Source organism: Oryctolagus cuniculus, chromosome 15, assembly GCF_964237555.1.
Source record: "Oryctolagus cuniculus chromosome 15, mOryCun1.1, whole genome shotgun sequence".
In the NCBI taxonomy this organism is placed as follows: domain Eukaryota; kingdom Metazoa; phylum Chordata; class Mammalia; order Lagomorpha; family Leporidae; genus Oryctolagus; species Oryctolagus cuniculus.
The window spans coordinates 55,209,878-55,222,325 of record NC_091446.1 but is presented as its reverse complement, the minus strand read 5'-3'; positions in this window follow the sequence as shown (position 1 = coordinate 55,222,325).

Here is a 12,448-nt window from a genome sequence, read left to right as displayed (position 1 = left end):
GCAATCTGGCCTGGGAATTAGATGCCATGAGATTATCCAGGAGGTAGTGGAGTCAGGAAATTTAGGATATTACCTCCATGGGAAATCTGTCCCCAGCTAGCTTTGAGATTAGCAGGTGTCCTGCCTTCAGGGTTACAAAGCTATTCATGCATGTGATTGTCAAGGAGTTCAAAAGCTTCTAAATGTTTGGTTTCTTCTTTAGATTGGGCATTGTGGCACAGCGGGTGAAGCCTGCATCCCACATCGGAGTGCAGGTTTGTCCCAGCTACAGTTACTCCATGCCTCCAATCCAGATTCCTGTTAACGCACCTGGGAAGCAGCAGATGATGGCTCAGGTGCTGGGAACCTTGCCACCCATGTGGGATACCTGGTTGGAGTTCCTGGCTGCTGGTTTCTTGCTGGCTCATCTCTGGCAGCTGTGGGCATTTGGGAAGTAAACTAGTTGATAAAAGATCACTCCCTCTCCCTCTCCCTCTCCCTCTCCCTCTCCCTCTCCCTCTCCCTCTCCCTCTCCCTCTCCCTCTCCGCCTTTCAAGTAGATGAAAAATGAATCTATAAACTTTTTTTTTAAAAAAATTCTGATTGTTTTCTGACTGTCAGAGCTTGTAGAAAGTTGTCAATATCTTTTTAATACTTTATGATGTATTTGGCTAAACTTTTTACTAGTGTGACTGAACTGCTTGATGGTTTGGGGGTTGACCTTGGGGTCACTGCTTACCATGGAAGTGCCATTTGCACTGTCAGCCTATGACAGGACTGTTAACCATGTAGCATTTTGGTAGAAACTTGGAATTGCAACCTTGGGGTTGCCAAACCTGGAAGTCAGTCATATCTTTTAGATTTCCACACAGTATAAAATAAAGCCATGAGAGATGTTACTTTGCTTTTAATCACTGCTGGAAAAGCTTGAGCTTAGTCATTTTAACATGACCTGGAAACATAAGCATGTAGTTTCTACAAGACATGATTCTTCATTCATCCAACAGAATATTTACTAAGCACCTACTGTGTGTGGGATACCATTTAGGGTACAGTGCTTAGGGCTGATGATAGGAAGATGACAGTAGATGCTCGGGATGGGTCCCAATGAGATAATTATCTCAGCAAAGATTTGAAGGAGATTTGAAGGAGTTAGCCAAGCAGATGTATGGGAGAAGAGTGTTCCAGAAAGAGGGATCATCACGTAAAGATCCTAAGTTGGGAATGTGCCAGTCTTGCCTGAGGATTAACAAGGAGACCAGTGGGGCTGGAGCAGAGTGAGCTGGGTGGGGTGGGAGTGACAAGGAGACAACAGGAGGAGGAAGATCGGGCAATCTGGCATTCTTGACTCTGAGTGATAGAGGATCCATTGCAGAGTTTTGCATAAGGATATGAAACTCTTACATATATTTTAAAAGAATTACTTTGACCTCAGTGTTGAGAATGATATTATATACAAACTCTGGCTGCATGATCAGGTGAAACTAGATAATAAGATATTTCTCCCAGAAGAATCACAAGATACCATATTTTTAAAAGGCATTCAGATTCTACTTCCAGAATGTCACCGTGGGTGTGCTGCCACACAGCTTGATTGAAATAGCCATTACATCCATATTTGTAACAGCACCATCCTTTTTCTAGACTCTCTCAGAGTTGCAATTCTTCTTCATCCACAAATCAAAATTAAAATCAAAACATTCTCTTCTGCATGCAAAGCTCTGTGCTCCATGTGGTCTCTTTTCTCTACTACCATTTCCACAGAGACAGTTGAGATTCTTGATCTCAAAATGATATATTTTTCTGATGTATTCCAGACACTCACTGCTTTTTATGAGCTTATCAATGATTTGGGGGTTGGGGGTGGGGGGCAGTATCTCCATAAAAACTCAAGTGAAGCTTCTGCATTGTAGGTAGTGCAATCCTTGCTTGGTGTAGAGTTCAGTTTTCCTCACACATCTATGGTGCAATGAGCAGATAAACATTAAACTATAATTTCTAAACTTCTTGATTCTCAATCCATTATCTTTCAAGAGGAATATTTGACTATGGCAGAAGAGAGAGAAAATGATGGTATCTAAGAATAGAAATTTAAGGTTTTTTTTTTTTTTTTGTAGGCTCTTAATCCGTTGTCTCTAGATTCAAAGAGCAAAGTCAAATCAGAAGGTTCTGAATACTGACCAGAGAATCACTAGGCATAGTCACAGATCTGAACAGCTAACAGTTTTTGTGAGGATTGTACAAACTGCCTTAACAAGAAAGAGATGGTATATTATAGTTCGCTAACATAACAAAATAGTACAGACTGAGTGGTTTAAGCAACAGAAATTTATGTAGCCTCACAGTTCTGGAGGCTAGAAGTCTGAGATCAAGAAGTTGGTGGTTTTCTTTTTCCTGGAGTTCTCTAACTGGCCTGCAGATGACGACCATCTTGCTGTGTCCTTATGGTCTTTCCTCTGAACGCATGCATTGCTGGTATTTCTCTGTGGGCACATGTTTCCTCTTCTCATGAGGACTCCAGGCACATTAAATTAGAGCCCATTCTAGTGGCCTCTGTTTCCAAATACAGTCGCACTCTGGGGTACTGAGGATAAGAATTTTCACATATCAATTTTGGGAGGACACAATTCAGCCCATAACACATGGGATAGTCTTATGATTTAAAACTGATATTTTGGGAATGTTTAGCCATTTTCACAAGAGAAATTTATATGTTTGGGGTCTGACTTTATCCACAAAATTACAAGATTTGCTATAGGCAGGACCTAAGTCTGAATTCATTTTCCAAGGGAAGGAATGATGTTGTGCACCTTTTCCTTCAAGCCCTTTAGGATCAGACTGGATATGGAACTTGTGTACGTGGGAGATTGAGCCAACCTTGGCCTTAGTGTGTTCTAATTAACTGACCCAGCAGACAAAGCCAAGTTGGGAAACTGTAACTGAAGGACAAATGATCCTCTGGCCAGTTTGCAGAATCATTTTTCAAGGACATCACTTGATGATCATTTAGTTCTTTTCAAGCTATGACTCTAAGATAACCAGAGGGTGGGGGGGGGGGGGACAAGATACTACATGGTTAGATGCTCTTGTGGTTGCTAGTGTAGAATTTTGATTCAGAGTTTGATCATGGCCTGATAGACAAGGGTTATCAGAGTTGAGAGGGGGATGGGATTTTCCCAAACTTCTTTATTCTCACCCTTTTTCCATTAAGCTGGCTGGATATATTCTCGTGAACACTAGACAGACATTCTATTGTTATTTGAACTCAACTTATTTTGCAAGTAGAAAACATCTTCATTTTTAAAATTAAATTTTTTTAAGATTCTACTTATTTATTTGAGAGGTAGAGTTACAGATAGATGGAGAGACAGAGAGAGGTATTCCATCTACTGATTCACTCCCCAAATGGCTACAATGGCCAGACTTGAGTCAATCTGAAGCCAGGAGCCAGGAATTTCTCCTGGGTCTCCAATGCAGGTGCAGAGAACCAAGCACTTGGGCCATCCTCCACTACTTTCCCACGCCATAAGTAGAGAGCTGGGTTGGAAGAGGAGCAGCAGGGACACGAACCAGCACCTATGTGGGATGCCATTGACATGAGCTGAGGCTTAGCCTATACACCACAGCACTGGCCCCCAAAATGGCATATTTTAAAAAACTTATTTATTTGAAAGCCAGAGTCTGTCTGTCTGTCTGTCTCAATCTCTCTCTCTCTCTCCCTCTCCCTCTCCCTCTCTCTCTCTCTCTCTCTCTCACACACACACACACACACAGGGAATTTTCCATCCACTGGCTGGCATTGCAAATGGCTATTCCAATCTCCCAGGTGGCAGGAACTCAAGCACTTGAGCCATTATCCACTGCTTCCCAGGAGCACTAGGAGGAAGCAAGATTGGAAGTGGAGTAAATGAGGCCTTGAACTGGCACTCTGACATAGGATGCAGGTATCCTAAGCGGTAGCTTAATTTACAGAGCCACAACTCCCACCCTCAAGTATATCTTTTTTTTTTTTTTTTTTTTTTTTTTTTTTTTTTTTTTTTTGACAGGCAGAGTGGATAGTGAGAGAGAGAGAGACAGACAGAAAGGTCTTCCTTTTGCTGTTGGTTCACCCTCCAATGGCCGCCACGGCTGGCATGCTGCGGCCAGTGCACTGCACTGATCCGAAGGCAGGAGCCAGGTGCTTCTCCTGGTCTCCCATGGGGTGCAGGGCCCAAGCACTTGGGCCATCCTCCACTGCCTTCCCGGGCCACAGCAGAGAGCTGGCCTGGAAGAGGGGCAACCGGGACAGAATCCGGCGCCCCGACTGGGATTAGAACCCAGTATGCCCGCGCCGCTAGGTGGAGGATTAGCCTAGTGAGCCGTGGCGCCGGCCAGTATATCTTAAGCCATATGGAGTTACTTTAAGAGTCTTCAAAGAAATTTGAAAGGAGCAAAGGTTCATGTTGTCATGCTATACAGAGATGATAAATAAAGTATCAGGAAAAGCCTAGTGGTCCAGACACTTCTCCATCCATGGCCATTATCTTGGTGGATCTGTCAGAGTTTGTTCATGAGACTGTTATCGAAATACTTAATTTGTGATACTGAAGGATAGATACTTTTGTTTTAAAGGAAAGAATGTGGGGATGGGAATCACGGCACAGTGGGCCAAACCACTGATTATAATGCCCAGATCCTATATAGGAGTGCCTCCATTCAAGTCCCACCTCTGCTTCCAATTCAGCTTCCTGCTAATGCACACCCTGAGAAGCAGCAGATGATAGCTAGAGTAGTTAGGTCCCTGCCACCCATATGGGAGACCCAGATGGAATTTCAGGCTCCTGGCTTGGCCTGGCCCAGCCCTGACTGTTGCGACATTTGGGGAATAAACCAGCAGGTGGGAAGATCTCTCTATCTCTTTCTGTTCCTCTGAATTCTGCCTTTAAAATAAATTTTACAAATAAGTAAATAAACATTAAAAAGAAGCCTGTAAATATTCAATACGGACACAAAGAAATAAAGTAAAGGAAGGGATTTGCATTAACTGAATTAATGAGACTGATGTGTAGTGAAAAGTAAAACCATTAAGAAGACTGAGCACTCCTGTCTTCTGAAAAGTCCACTTGGTTTCTGTAACCTCCATGGGAAACTATGTTATAATCAGAAGGTTGCCTGATGAGTCAGAGATCTAAACAAAAGGAGTTAGTTATGTGATTCAAATGTTTAAATGCAGGGATGAAAGATAGGTTTCATTTCATGAGATCTCTTATTGATTGTTAAGGGCTGTCTGTAGTATCAAGAAGACTATGAGGCCACATTTAGGTTTGGTGGGATTAGTTGATTAGTGATGTCTGCCATGGGCACAGGATCAAGGAGAAAGAATGTGTATGCTATATTTGAGCCATTTGCAGTGTAAAACCATCAAACCAAGATAGCCTTATGAATTCACACACACACACACACATACACACACACACAAGACCAGAGGCTCAGGCACCCCAGGGAAAGCTTGGTAACTACCAGTATCCTTTGCCAGTATTCCCATGAGTTATGCATCTTTCTCCTGAGCAGCCCACCCTTTCTGTGCAGATGTTCCATCGGGTCATAGGAAGTGTTCCAGGCTTGAGAATGAGTGAGTGTCTTCATGCTGACCATATAATTCTGCTCGGAGCCATCTTAGGCTACTTATTTTCTTACTCCTGGAGGACAAACTTATTGGCCAGACTTGTGACACCTCTCTATAGCACCTATACCAAAAGAAGAAAAACCTACTTTTTCTCCTTTAGGAGAAGTCATTTTTTTTTCAAACTAGATCCTACCCCAAATCCCAATATATTAAACAAATAAAAGCAGTGGGAGATTTTTTGTTTTCTGGAAGTTTTCGACCTTCAGTGTTTAGCAGAAACTCTGTGTGTGTGTGTGTGTGTGTGTGTGTGTGTGTGTGTGTGAAGATACTCTGGAACATCTTGGTAGTAAATGCTGAAAATGCAGGAATTTTCTTTGGAAACCATTTATGTAGCTCAATTGCTTCATCACAGATATGAGGAAATGTAGGCATTAGAAAGAAAAATGGTTTGCACTGGATCACATCAAAGGTGTCAGGGTGAGGAGTCCCATCTCTTAACTCTTCATGTGACATTCTTTCTATGAGCCCAACACCTGTGGGTCTGGGGAAGATGATCTGTCCACACCCCAGTGGCCCAGCCTAGGCAAATTGTGAGTCCCCAGGGGAGGAATAGCCCCAGGCCCATCAGAAGGAACTCACTAAGGATCCCATCGAGAAATATGTCTACTTTGTCTCTCCCTCATTTCATAAGTGAAACCTGACAGCATAGATTAGAAAAATAATAAAAGGCCATCTCATCTGTGTTCCTTATTTATTACACATTATACAGGTATCTGGTTGCAAAACCTGCACTCCTACTCCTCTCTCATTGTTACCGGCGTTTGGAGCAGAACACACTGACCTGCTTCATCAGATAACACTGGCACTGCAGGGAGTGCTCCCTTTCCAGGTGACTTCCTCCCTACCTCTTCACTCCCCCCTCCCCGCTCCCCCCAAAAATCCAAGCGGGCGGAGCACCTCACCTGCGTGTGACATGACTGCTGCTATCCAGTGGAGGGAAAACAAAGCAGAATTGAATGGCATCCTTTTGAAATCAAAGCAGCAGACGACCCTGATTGTGGGGTCAGAGAGGCGAGTGTGGAGGAATGGGACCCCGTAAGTTACCCCACAGGGGGATACCCCAGTCCTGCCCTGGTCTTGCTCAATGCCCTCTCTGCAGCCCACGGTGGGCATCAAATCTGTGAGAGAAAACATGGGAGGGGAGGTGGAAATGAGGGATGGTAAAGATGGGAGAATGGCCAGACAGAAGGGCAGGGAGGGGGAGGGAGAAGAGGAGGGGGAGATTTGTTTTTGGAGGGCATAAAGTAATCACCATATCAGGAAGCCCGAGCTGCCTCACAGAGGTTTATGGGACGGGAAGACGGGACTCCAGGTAGGGAAACCTGGGCTCCAGCCTCTCCTCCACCACCACCTCTGCGTCTTCCTCTCTGGGTCTCAGTTTCCTCCATGTGCAGGAGAGGCCCACCCCCAGCCACGGGCAGCCCTGGCCCTAGGGCAGTCCCGCGTCTGTGTCCGGAGACACCAGAAGCAGAACAGGGCCCTTTGTGGCAGGCTGAGGACCAACAACTTGAAAGGCGATGGGGGCAGAAGAATTGAGGCATTTTTGTTGTGGAGGAAAGCGTGGGCTGCAGGCAGGGAGCCAGAAGCCGCTGACATCACCATCATACTTGGAACAAGCCTCTGGAGGTGGGTGGGAGCCTCAGGGAGTGTGCAGAGTTACCTGGGGAAGGGACGGAGGGCCTGCGCCTGGCCCGGCAGCACAGCGACACTGGAAAGAGGCTTGTGGGCCCGGTAGCCCCGAGTCCAAATTCAGGAGAAAAGGGTGTGGGAGCCACATCTCTGCCCTGTTCCTTGGTTTTGATCTTGGGATACAAGATGGGACAAAGAGATGGATGTGGTCATCTCTAAGCAAAAATCCATTGGCCGGTGTCCCTGGACCTGTCTGCGACCTTGATGCTGATGCCACCGATGCTGACATCCATCTTTTCTCTTCAGCCCCCAGAGCTTGCCTGTCGGAGCATGGACCTGTAGATCCCCTCTGTGATAGGGTCAAGGACTTTCAGGAGGGACTTCTTTGCCCTCGGTTGTGGCCTCTGCTAAAATGCCACAGTACTTTCAGTCTGCACTAACATTATACCACTTTTGGGGGTTAAGCATGGCCCTCTTCCCATAGATTTTTTTGTAAAAATCATACTTTACTTGCAAGCAGGTTTGAGGCCGAGGTATAATTTCATAGTTGTTGCCACACCTGCTATGTTTAGTAGTTATCCTAACATGACCACTTAAGAGATAATGTGCCTTTTTCTGCCAACTTGAAAGGCCATCTTTCTCATTTGATAAATTTTGACTATGCCTGCACCTCTTGTGTCTGTCTAGATTATCATTATCTTCTCTTCACCACACTACTTTGCCAACAGCATTGTCAAGAAAGTATTGTTGAATGTTTTTCTCAGGGAAGAAATGTTCAGACTACAGTTGTCTCTCAGTATCAGCGGGGAATTGGTTCCAGAACCCTGCATAAGTACCACAATCCTCAGATGCTAAGTCTCCTATATAAAATGGTGTAGCATTCGTATGCACTTGTAACCTATGCCCACCCTTCCAGCTAGTTTAAATCATCTCTAGATTGCTTATGATACCTAATATAATACAAATGATGTTAAACAGTGATATGTGTTGTTTACAGAATAATGATAAGAAAAAGCCTGTCCATGTTCCATTTTTCTGGAATGTTTTTGATCCATGGTTGGTTGAATTTGTGGATATGGAACTCAGAGATACAGTACCTGTAGGGGCCAACTGTACTAACATCTTAGTGCCTCTCAGAGCAAGCATATCAACTCTATGGCATGTGTTCCACCATTCCTTCCCACTGAGATCTGGGAAGGCAATGCAAATCTACTGCCACGCTCTTTCCTGTTGAGCCCAGAGGCATCACAAGAATCCGTCTCAATTCAGGATTCTAGGCAGGCATGACCAATTGATTGGAATTAGCTCTTGAGATCGACTCTGCTTGTCACCCGTGGCTTGGGGTGAATTATCAGGCACTTCCGTTTGGACAAGAATGTCTTGGGAGAGGGTGGAAGTGAGCGTGTTGGGGAGCAAAGAAGGTTGGAGAGAGGCAGAGAAAAGAGAGATAAGAGAACTGGGCGGAGACAATGGCTGGTTTTAGTAATTTTGTTTTATTCTTCATCATAAATCTCCCTTCAGCTTCTCAGAGTTTTTTTCATCCTTAGAGTCAGCAATCCTGGCTGTCTTTTCCCACCAAGAATCAGGATGTTGGGAAAAATGAAATGTTGAGGAGGAGGGGCCTGTATTGTGGCATAGTGGGTTAAGCCACCATCTGTGATGCGGGCATCCCATATGAGCACCAGTTCGAGTCCCAGCTGCTCCACATCCCATCCAGCTCCTTGTTAATGCTCCTGGGAAAGCAGCTGAAGATAGCTGAAGTCCTCAAGCCCCTGCACCCATGTGGGAGACCTGGATGGAATTCTGGCATGCTGGCTTTGGCCTGGTCCAGTTCAAGTGGGTGTGACCATTTGGGGAGTAAACCAGTGGATGGAAGATATCGCTCTCTGTCCTTTATCCTCTCTCCCTCCACCTCTCCTTCTCCTCCCTCCCTCTCTTTCTCTGTAGCTCTGCCCTCCAAATAAATAAATAAATCTTAGAGGAAAAAACAAAATTGGAGAGCAGACCAGCTCATTCCTTTGCCCTTAGGAAGCTGGTTTCTACCTGTGCCTACAGCACACTGGAGGTGCCTTATTCTTCAGGGTGGCCTTTGCAAGGTCCTGAGAAGTTCACGCCCCCTTTTGCATCCTCTGTAGGGATGGAAACTGCATTACCTCATGACATAGCTACTCCCATTGTTCAAAGACCTAAGTGGTTAGAAAGTGGTCCACCCCTGAGTGCTTGTTCAAAGAATATATCTGCTTCCTCTTCCTGTGTCAGCCTTTCAAGTTGCTGCAAGGAGGCTATCCTGGGCTCCCTACATTTTCTCTTCTTTAGTTGAATATCCTAGTTTTTCCACCCCACCTCATATGACATATTAGTGCTTTTAGCATTTTGGCTTACCTCCAGGTTGCCAGAAACCTCCTTATGACCAATGCCCCCAACTGAAAAGTATGTTCTCTGATTGATATCAGCCTGTAGGATAGGTGTTTGTTGAACTGAACTGAGTGTTTAATTCTGTGACTTGGAAATTCTGTTTCTATTTATATAATGACAGAGTTTCATTTTTAAGGTGCTACTTTATCTTGCTATGCATTAAGTTTGTGGTCAGCTAAAACACTTAGATTACTTTCACAGAACCACTACCCATCCTGTATTCAACTGACAGCAATTTGTAAAATTGGTTACCACTGTCACTAAATAGGAATGTCTATTGACTATCTGTTTGTGTGGTCCTGTACCCAGACAGATAAGTCCTGTGGAGAATTATAATTTGGAACCTATTCATTCAACACACACTTATTTTCAGTACTGGATTTTTAGTCGACAATTTGTCACCATCAAAATTTTGTATGTTCAAGGCAGACTTGCTTTTGACCTAGCAATTAAGATACTAGTTAGGATGCCCCCATCCCCTGGTAGAGTGCTTGGGTTCAATACCTGTCTCCAGCTCCTGACTCTAGCTTCCAGCTAATGCAGACCCCAGGAGATGGGGTGATGGCCCAAATAATTGGCTTCCTGCTACGCACATGGGACTGAATTCCCATATCCTGGCTTTGGCTTCAGCTCAGTACTGGCTGTTGCAGGCATTTAAGGAATGAACCAATGGCTAGGAGCTCTTTTTTTTTTCTCTCTACACCTCAAATAAATAAATAAATGTTATTATATTCTTAGCATTTGTCCAGCATTCTACCCTTATATTACAGATCAGATGCTTAAATAATGAACATAAAGATATATGTATAAGGGTATTCATTTCAGTGTTAATTTTGAAAAATAAGAAATATTTTCTGCTTAGGAGAATGGTTAAATATAGTACAATACCTCCATAAATAGACTGTCATGGAGCCATTAAAATGAATTAGACCTACACATAATGACACAGAAAGATCTTTAAGATACAGTGTGGAAATAAGTCTTAGCAGAGTAGGTATACTGGAACTGCAGGTGCATTTTATTGAAAAAAAAAACCAAAAATTTACATTTTTATATATGTGAATATGTATATGCATACACACAAGGGTACTTCAGAAAGTTTGTGGAAGACTAGAATTGAAAGTTAATGTAGGGTGAGTGTTTGGCCTAGTGGTTAAGATATCAATTAAGATGTCCATGTGCCCCATAGGGGTACCTGGGTTTGATACTGCAGGCCCTGACGCCAGCTTTCTGCTATGCATACCCTGGAAGGCAGAGTGATGGCTTGAGTAGTTGAGTCCCTCTCACCCACATGGAGACCTGGACTGAGTCCTTGGCTCCTAGGTTCAGCCTGGCCCAATCCCAGCTGTTGTGGGCATTTAGGGGGCATGAACCAGCTTTCTCTTTCTCTCTCTGTCTCTGTCTGTCCCTCTGCCTTTCAAACACCTGTCCCATATGGCAGGATGCCATGAAGTAGTTTTATGTAGCAAGGTACAAAAGGTTCTGCCTTTTCTGAGTGGGACGTTCAAACTAACTTGGTGGAAGTGTGTAGTTTGTATGAGGGGATAGTCAGCAAAAATAATCCAGAAGAGTATGTTGGACTAGACCTTAAGTAGCCTTTTATGTGTACCCATTATAGCCAATAGGTGCCAGCCTATTTCTGGTATGTACTGTAGGCAGACTAAGATAGCCATAATAGGATCAGAAATTGGAGGCCTATGAGACAGGAGGAAGAAAGATCATCTAGGAAGCTACTGACACACAAGGGGCTTCAGTAAATTTGTGAAAAAGTGAAATGAAAGCATATGTTCATTTTGGTGCAGAAAAAAATGAAGTACACAAATAGTTTACCTATTGTGTTCATTTTCCATGAACTTTTTGAAGACCCCTCAAATGCATGGTTTCCAAAATCTTTTTGCACCAAAAAGACTTTTTTTTAATTTGACAGGTAGAGTTATAGACAGTGAGAGAGAGAGAGAGAGAGAGAGAGAGAGAGAAAGGTCTTCCTTCAGTTCACTCCCCAAATGGCTGCTACAGCGGGCGCTGCGCCAATCCGAAGCCAGGAGCCAGGTGTTTCCTCCTGGTCTCCCATGTGAGTGCAGGGGCCCAAGCACTTGGGCCATCCTCCACTGCCTTCCCAGGCCACAGCAGAGAGCTGGACTGGAAGAGGAGCAACCAGGACTAGAACCCGGTGCCCATATGGGATGCTGGCACCCAGGATTAACCAGCATCCCAGGATTAACCAAGTGAGCCATGGCACCAGTCCCCAAAATAAACATTTTTAATTGCATCTTGCATGAGCTATTTAAAGTAATCTCGTATTTTAATGTTTCTCTAGGTTCTGTTCAAAGTTAATAGTGCTTCCACCAATCATGCCAAATGTGTCCAGCTGCTAAGTAGCAGAAAACCTTCACATGAAGTTTCTTCTGGGGGGTTTATATGACTCTTAAGCACAATATAGGTTCTGAGAAGTCCTGCAGTAAGAATGTGTTGAATTTTTATTAACCCAGTATTTTTCAAGTTGGTTTCAACCTGGAACATTTATTTTGCAGCCAGTATTTTTCACAAGGGTGTTCTGAACAACACCAAACACTTTGGAAATCTGCTACAGTAAAATCATAAAAACAGAACAGAGGGAAGAATGAAGGTTACTACCCTGAAATATTTATTCACTTATTTTTTCTACATGTTTATTTATTTTCCTCTACTTAAAAGACAGAGACAGAGACAAAGATGGCTCTTCCACCTACTGATTCACTCCCCAAATACCTGCAACACACA